The following is a 7975-nucleotide window of genomic DNA, read 5'->3' as shown; positions in this document are numbered from 1 at the left end:
TCAATGCACTGACAAATAAAGGCAAGTGTACAAATGCCTTCTTCACTATCCTATCTACCTGTGACTCCACTTTCAAGGAACTATGAACCTGCACTCCAAGGTCTCTGTTTGGCAACACTCCCTAGGACCTTCCCATTAAGTGCATAAGTCCTGCCCTGATTTGCCTTACCAAAATGATGCACGTCCTATTTATTTAGATTAATCTCCATCTGCCATTCCTTGGCCCATCTGATTAAGGTCTGTGTGTACCTGGAGGAAACTGGATTGAATTACAGACTTGTACAGACAGAGCAGCAGGAGGCCATTCAATCAGGATGAGTAGCAAATGCCCATCTCTAATAAGGAGTGGGAAACACAATCCAGAGCTAACAGCCAGGAGCAAGAGGCGAGGCCTGAACTTTGACTCATTTCGTCACCTTGAAACTGGAGTGATGCAGCCCTGAGTGAGAGACCACAGTCCACGGGCACCTTGCCCGACCGTTATACACAGTAATCCCAGCCCTTGGGCCAGCTTACTGTCATGATCCCTGCCTCCCACACACAGAGCCCTGGGCAGGAATTCCACACCATCCCTCAGGAATTCTGCTGCTGCAGGAAGGGAGGATGTGAGATTTTGTCCCCAGGGCAAGGAGTGAGGCAGGGCAGTGATTGTTACCAGGGAAACAGGCTCATCACAAAAAAGACACACACACTCAAACACTGGAGGAGGTTACAGAGGTAGGAAGGGTTTGGTGAATTGGACGATGACTATGTTTCTTTTGATTTGCAGCTTGTGGTGGGAATATAAGCTCTGACAGAGCCTCAACAATTATCTTCATTCAGGTGTGGAAGAAATAATGGAAGGAGTTAGTTCGTCGACGTGCACTAGGCTGGGAAATGAAAGATTGGAGATTTAATTAACTCAGCAAAATGAAATTGACTGATGTGGACGCCACTGAGTGTCATCGAGGGAGAATGATAATCTGGGATCTCACTATGTTCATCTTGATTGGACATCAGTTCAACTGTGTCCCTATGTCTTGCAATCAGACTTCACTCAGACAGCAGGCAGGGAGACACAAGAGAAACAGAATGAGAAATATAGACAAAGCAAGATAGACGGTGACCGATTGGTGCGGAGAGGGAGGGGGAGAGAGAGAGAGAGAGAGAAGAGTGAGTGACAGGTGGAGAGAAAGACAGACTCAGAGACTAAGAGACAGAAAGAGAGTGACAAATGGAGAAAGAGAGAGACAGACACAGAAACAGAGGGAGAGAGAAAAGATAGAGGGAAAAATGGAGAGAGAGAGGGAGAGAGAGAAAGAGAATCAGAAAGAGGGAGAGTCAGAATCATAAGAGTCATAGAGGCATACAGCACAGAAACAGACCATGCTGAACTGGTTTTCTAAACTGAACTAGTCCCATTTGCCTGCATTTAGCCCATATCCCTCTAAACCTTTCCTATCCATGAACCTGTCCAAATGTCTTTTAAATGTTGCAATTGTACCCGCCTTGACCACCCTGTGTGAAGAAGTTGGCCCCCAAGGTCCCTTTTAAATCTTTCCCCTCTTACCTTAAACCTATGCCCTCCAATTTTGGCCTCCCCAACGTGGGGAAAGTGACCTTGGCTATTCACTGTCTCTATGCCACTCATGATTTTATAAACCGCAATAAGGTCATCCCTCAGTCTCCAACACTGCAGGCAAAAAGGTCCCAGCCTATTCATGGTCTCCTTAGAGCTCAAACCCTCCAATCTCAGTGACTTGGTCTTAGTAAATGGACTTTCCATTTTACATTAATCACTCCTCCTTCCCAGAACGCTACCAAGGCCACAATTATAAACCACAGGATTCTATGGGAAAATTGCAGGAGCACTGCTCACAGCTTATTATTCAGTCCTGCCAAAGCTGAGGGGGGAAAAAAAATATTATTGGATACTCCTTCCAACTTTCCCACAATTTGTCCACTATATGTCTAAACCCCGTCACACTCCTCCACATTCTCTTCTGCTGTCCATTTGCAGGCACCGATGTTCAATTTCAATACCGACCCTGCAATGTTAAAATTAGCCTAGTTATATCCTGTTCACAGGAAGCAGGACAAATCCAACCTGACCATTATCTAAGTTAGGGCTGACAGGTGGCAAGTAACATTCATGCTGCATAAATGGCAGGTCATGACCATTTGCAGCACAGAATATATCCACTCTGTGACATTCAATGGTGTTACCATTACTGAATCCCCCACTATCAACATCCTGGGGGTTACCATTGACCAGAAACTCAACTGGACCCACCACATAAACACAGCGGCTACAAGAGCAGGTCAGAGGCTAGGAATCCTGCAGCGAGTAACTCACCTCCTGTCTCCCCCCAAAGCCTGTCCCACCATCTACAAGGCACAAGGCAGGAGGGTGATGGAATACTCCCCACTTGCCCCTGGATGGGGGCAGCTCCAACATCACTCAAGAAGCTTGACACCATCCAGGACAAAGCAGCCCCCGCTCGATTGGAACCACATCCACAAACATCCCACTCCCTCCCCCACCGACGCTCAGTCGCAGCAGTGTGTACCATCTACAAGATGCTCTGCAGAAATTCAAAGATCCTCAGGTAGCACCTTCCAAACCCACGACCCACTTCCATCCAGAAGGACAAGGGGCAGCAGATACATGGGAACACCACCCCCTGCAAGTTCCCCTCCGAGCCACTCCCCATCCTGACTTGGGAAATATATCCCTTTTCCTTCAGTGTCACTGGGTCAGAATCCCTGGAATTCCCTCCCTAAGGGACACTGTGGGTCACCCCACAGCACATGGACTGCAGCGGTTCAAGAAGTCAGCTCACCCCCACCTTCTCAAGGGGGGGCAACTAGGGACAGGGCAATAAATGCTGGGCCCAGATAGTGAGGCCCACATCTCAATGGCCCCACGGCCCCACTTCATCATTATTCACTCATTGAGATGTGGGCCTCACTATCTGGGCCCAGCATTTCTGATGAAGGGTCTAGGCCCGAAACGTCAGCCTTCCTGCTCCTCTGATGCTGCTTGGCCTGCTGTGTTCATCCAGCTCCACACCTTGTTATCTCAGATTCTCCAGCATCTGCAGTTCCTACTATCTCAAAAAAAAAACTTATTGAACCTCACCCTTACCTTGTCATGACGAAACGTATCACCCCCTCGCCCAAAGACAACGGCGACAGCGGCAAAAAGACCCGGCCACCTACCTGCAGCAGCTTCTCGATCCAACCCGAGCTCCTCAACCCCTCACCCCACCCCGCGCGCAGCCCCAACCGCCGCCCGTACGCTCCCGCGCGCAGCCCCAACCGCCGCCATCTCGAGCACGTGGCGGTTGTGTGGTGTTGTTGTTGTTGTTGTTGTTGGTTGGGGGGGGGGGGGGGAAGGTGCTCCATTGTCAATCAACCTTCCAACTTCGCCCTTTCCGTCATTCCGACCTATCACCGCCGCCCCTGCCCTTATAAAGGAGCCGGTTGCCGGGCGACGAGTACGGGTTTATCCATTGATTGGTGGGGGTGCGGGCATTTCGATGATATGATATGATATGATATGATGAGATGAGATGAGGCGAGGCCAGGGAAAGATCGAGGCAGAGGGAGGAGAAATCAACGGCTCCGAGATGAGACTGGCACAGATAAGTCAGTAGCTGCATTGAAACAATCTCTCCAAATGGCTGTCTTCTTTACAAAGCTGTATTTTTATATTATACTTTATAGAAGCAATAAACAAAGTTTGCTCATACAAGATTCCTGTTGTCTGCCCCTCTTTCTCCATCTCTCTCTCACTCTATTTCTCCATCTCACTCTCTCTCCATCTCTCACACTCACTCACTCTTTCTGTTTCTCCATCTCTCTCACTCACTCTCTCTTTCTGTTTTTCCATCTCTCTCTCTCACTCTTTATTTCTGTTTCTCCATCTCTCTCTCACTCTGTCTGTATTTCTCTCCTGTTCCTCTCTCTTCTAATCCCATCTGTCTATTTTTCTCTCTCTATTTCCCACTCTGTGTTTCTCATTCTCTCTCTCTCATGATCTCCATCTTTCTTTTTCCATCTGGCTGCCTCCCTTTCTCTGCCCCACTCCCTCTGTGTCCATCTCTCTCTGCATCTGTCTATCATTCTCTCTAACTCTCTATCAGTTTCTCAGTCTGTCTTTCTCCTCTGCTAATCCTGTTTTTCTATATATCTCTTCTCCCGTCCCCCCATGTGTCTTTGTCTCTCTATGTCGCTGTCTCATTTTCTCTGTGCCTGTCTCTCTTCCTCTCTCTGTTTTTCTCTGTCTCATTCTCTCTATCTCTCGCTCTGTCTCAGTTTTTCTTTTTTTTCCATCTGTCTCTTTCTCTGTTCATCTCTCTTTTTTCTCTCTGTCTCTTTCTCTCCATCTCTGTCTCTCTCTCTTTCTCTGTTTTCCTCTTGCTGTCTCCTCTCTCTGTCTCTTCCCTGCCACCCTCTGCTGGGTGTGGTTCCCAGGCTTGGCCCCACCAGATATGAACTCAGTGTGTACAGCATGTTCAGATTTGCCTGTGTTGAATGCCTGACGTGGGATGAGGCCAGACAGCTGCAAAATAAGCGGCTGAGAGACACCTCCACACGCCCCCACAAACACCGTCCCCTGTCACTCCAACAGACCCCAGCCCAGGGCCCTTCATGGGACAGCTCCTCCAAGCCTTCACCTCACAGAGAGCCAGAGGAAATGACACTTAGGATCAAGGTTCACATCAAAGGGTCAGATCCTTTAATCGGCTGCCTCTGAAAACAGAGACTCCCTCTTTAAACAGGGTCCCTGACAGAGAGAGAGAGAGAGACTCCCTCTTTAAACATGGTGCATGGCTCCTCCAACCCCTACACCCCGTCCCTATCTCCGTCACCTCCTCCAGCCCCTACACCCCCTCCCTATCTCTGTCACCTCCTCCAACCTCTACACCTCCTCCCTATCTCTGTCACCTTCTCGTGCCCCTACACCCCCTCCCTATCTCTGTCACCTCCTCCAGCCCCTACATCCCCTCCCCATCTCTGTAACCCCCTACACCCCCTCCCTATCTCTGTAACCCCCTACACCCCCTCCCTATCTCTGTAACCTTCTCCAGCCCCTACACCCCTCCCTATCTGTGTAACTTTCTCCAGGCCGTATACCCCCTCCCTATCTCTGTCACTTCCCCCAGTCTCTGAGATCTCTGCACTCCTACAATTCCAGGCTTTTGAACATTGCTTGATTCCTAATGCTCCATCATTGTTGACTGTGCCATCAGCTGTCCCCAGTTCTGGAATTCCCTCCTTGAACCCCCTTCTCTCTCTGTCTCAAGCTCTCTCACTCTGTGTTTGTCACTCTATCTATCTCTTTCCGTCACCTTCTACCTTTCATTCTCTCTCTGTTTTCCCCGCTCCATCTCCTTCCAAATCCCCACACTCTCCGCCTCCCTTCCTCTGTCAGTCGCGCCCCCATCTCTCCACCTCTCACTTCCCCCCTCTGTTCGTCACTCCCCTCCCTCTGTCACCCTCCCTCCTCTCCATCTCCCCCTTTCCCTCCCATCTCCCTCTCTCTCTCTGTCTCCGTCTCATTCTCTCCATTCATCTTTCTCTCTCCATCTCTCTCTCACTGTCTCTCCATCTCTTTCTCTCCACCTCTGTCTCTCATTCTGTCACTTCCTATCTATCTCTGTCTCTCTGTTTCTCATTCTCTCCTTTTCTTTTTCACCATCTCTCTGTCCACCTCCCTGTCTCTCTCTCTCTCCATCTCTCTTCATCACTTTGTCAGTCTCTCCTCCTCCTTTGAAACGCTCATTAAGCTGTCTCTCTCTGACTGAACTTGAATCCAATGTTGGAGAATGGTCGAAAACCCTTTTGAATCCACTGTTCCACTGTTTAGCAACAGCTGTTCAAACTGCAGGGGCTGGAAGGTACAATGCCATTCTGTTGAGGCAATGGCTCCTTTTTCGCAATCCACTGCAGTGCACAAACCTCGGAGATCAGTACAGTGGAACATTGGAAAAGAAGCTAGTCCAGAACAAACCTTAAATTTCTCCAGGTTGATATCCTGACTAATTATTTCAGACTCAGACTGTACCCTGTTTAGAATCAAGAACAATTCAGCCAGGTTTCCTCAGTCAAAAAATAATATAGAACTTTATTACAAATAACATTTAAATAAATAAGCAAAGATTATTGGTGAAAATGTTTAGACTGTACAAAGATAGATATGACTTTGTATTCAAACATTTGGAACTTATCATGAGATAAATATAGGTAACAGGTAATCGATAGTCAAACATTAAGCAGCAATTCCATATCACACCGATTCCTCAGTGATGATGTTTCACTTTCCCCGAATGTTACTGACACTAAATCATTAAATGCCATTAAATCTTAATAAGTGGTTACAATTCTTCACTTTTGACCACTTGGTGTAGGAGAGCCACTGCATCACAGACTGCCTCAATGTCAGCTCATATGCTGGTGGCTCATTTTCCTTTCCTGGGAGTACACATCTCTGGGTTTTGGAAGCTGCATTCCAGCACTTACTCCCAAGTTTTCACAGACAGCTTTCTTTACCAGGCTAGTTTTGCCCCTGTATTAGTTTCCTGAAGCCTAATCTGGCTCAGTTGTGGAAAGCCGATACTGCTTGCGGGTTAACTTCAGCCTCAGTCACAACCGCACAGAGCTATTCATGGCACAGTGGCTTCTTCCAAACACTCAACACTTCCAGGACGTTTCCTGAAACTGGATTCTAGGGCTGACCCTAGAACCTCTTACTGATGTCTAACTACATATAGTCAATGGCCCTAAGTCTCCTACCTCAGCTACACAGTTTAGAAGTGCTTCTCAGAATGTTCTTTTTTGCCTCGATCTGTGTTCTCATCCAACTAACAGTGGAAGGGTGGGGGTTGGTGAGTTGTTTTCTGATGTTGTAATGTATTATCTGAAAGGGCGGTGGGAGCAGATTTGTCTGGGGAAGGGAAGTTTGATAGATACTGAAAGGGGATAGATTTCCAGGAAGTGAAGGGGGAATAGGGCAGAATGGGGCACTATGGGGCTAAGCGAAGGGTTTCTTCCGCAAAGTCAGCTCAGGTTTGATGGACTGATTGGCCTAATTCTGTGCTGCGCAAAGTTTTTACATCTTGGAAGAAGAAGACAGGGACACACTAGAAAAGCAAAAGTACAACTTGAGAGTTTGCTGTTTCAGCAGACAGAGGACCTGTTTTAAGTATATTCAAGGCTGAAACAGACAGATTTTTAATAAGTAAGATGAATCGAGAGTTATGGGGAAAGGGCAGGAAAATGAAGTTGAGGATGCTCAGGTTAGCATTGACCTCTCTGAATGGTAGGGCAGACTTGATGGGCTGAATAGCCTACTTCTACTCCTATATCTTATGGTTCTAGAGGCACAGAAAATAGAGGGACCATCATTAAGGGTAGCAGGTGGGCAGATTGATGGAAGTTAGTGAAGCATACAGTATCCTGGGCTTTCTTATGTTTGGCAGAGCGTCCGGGAGCAGGGGGCAGTTCCCCTAAACCAGGATAAACCAGTGCCCCAGCCTCTGCTGGAGGACTGTGTCCAGTTCAGGGCCTGGCACTTTAGGGAGGATGTAAGGGAATTCCAGAGGCTGCATGAAAGATTTAGAAGAGTGGTTCATTGACATGGACTGATTGGAGAAGCTGGGACTATTCCACTCGGAGAAGAGAGGGTCGAGAGGGGATTTGTTCGAGGTTTTCAAATTCAGGAGGGGTCTGGACAGAGTGGAGAAGGAGAAATGGTTTCCATTGAGGGACAGATCGAGACCCAGAGGGACAGAGATGAAAGGGAATTGGTAAAAGAAGCAACGGTGACAGGAGAAGAAACGTTCTCCCACAGTGAGGGTTTAGGGTCTGGAACATGCTGCCTGAGAATGTGATGGAGGCAGTGTCAATCGAGGGGTTAGGGTCTAGAATGTGCTGCCTGAGAGTGTGGGGGAGGCAGGGTCAATGGAGGGGTTAGGGTCTGGAACGTGCT

Source organism: Rhincodon typus, chromosome 48 (genome assembly GCF_021869965.1).
Source record: "Rhincodon typus isolate 14 chromosome 48, sRhiTyp1.1, whole genome shotgun sequence".
NCBI lineage: Eukaryota > Metazoa > Chordata > Chondrichthyes > Orectolobiformes > Rhincodontidae > Rhincodon > Rhincodon typus.
Note: the sequence above shows the minus strand (reverse complement) of the source record.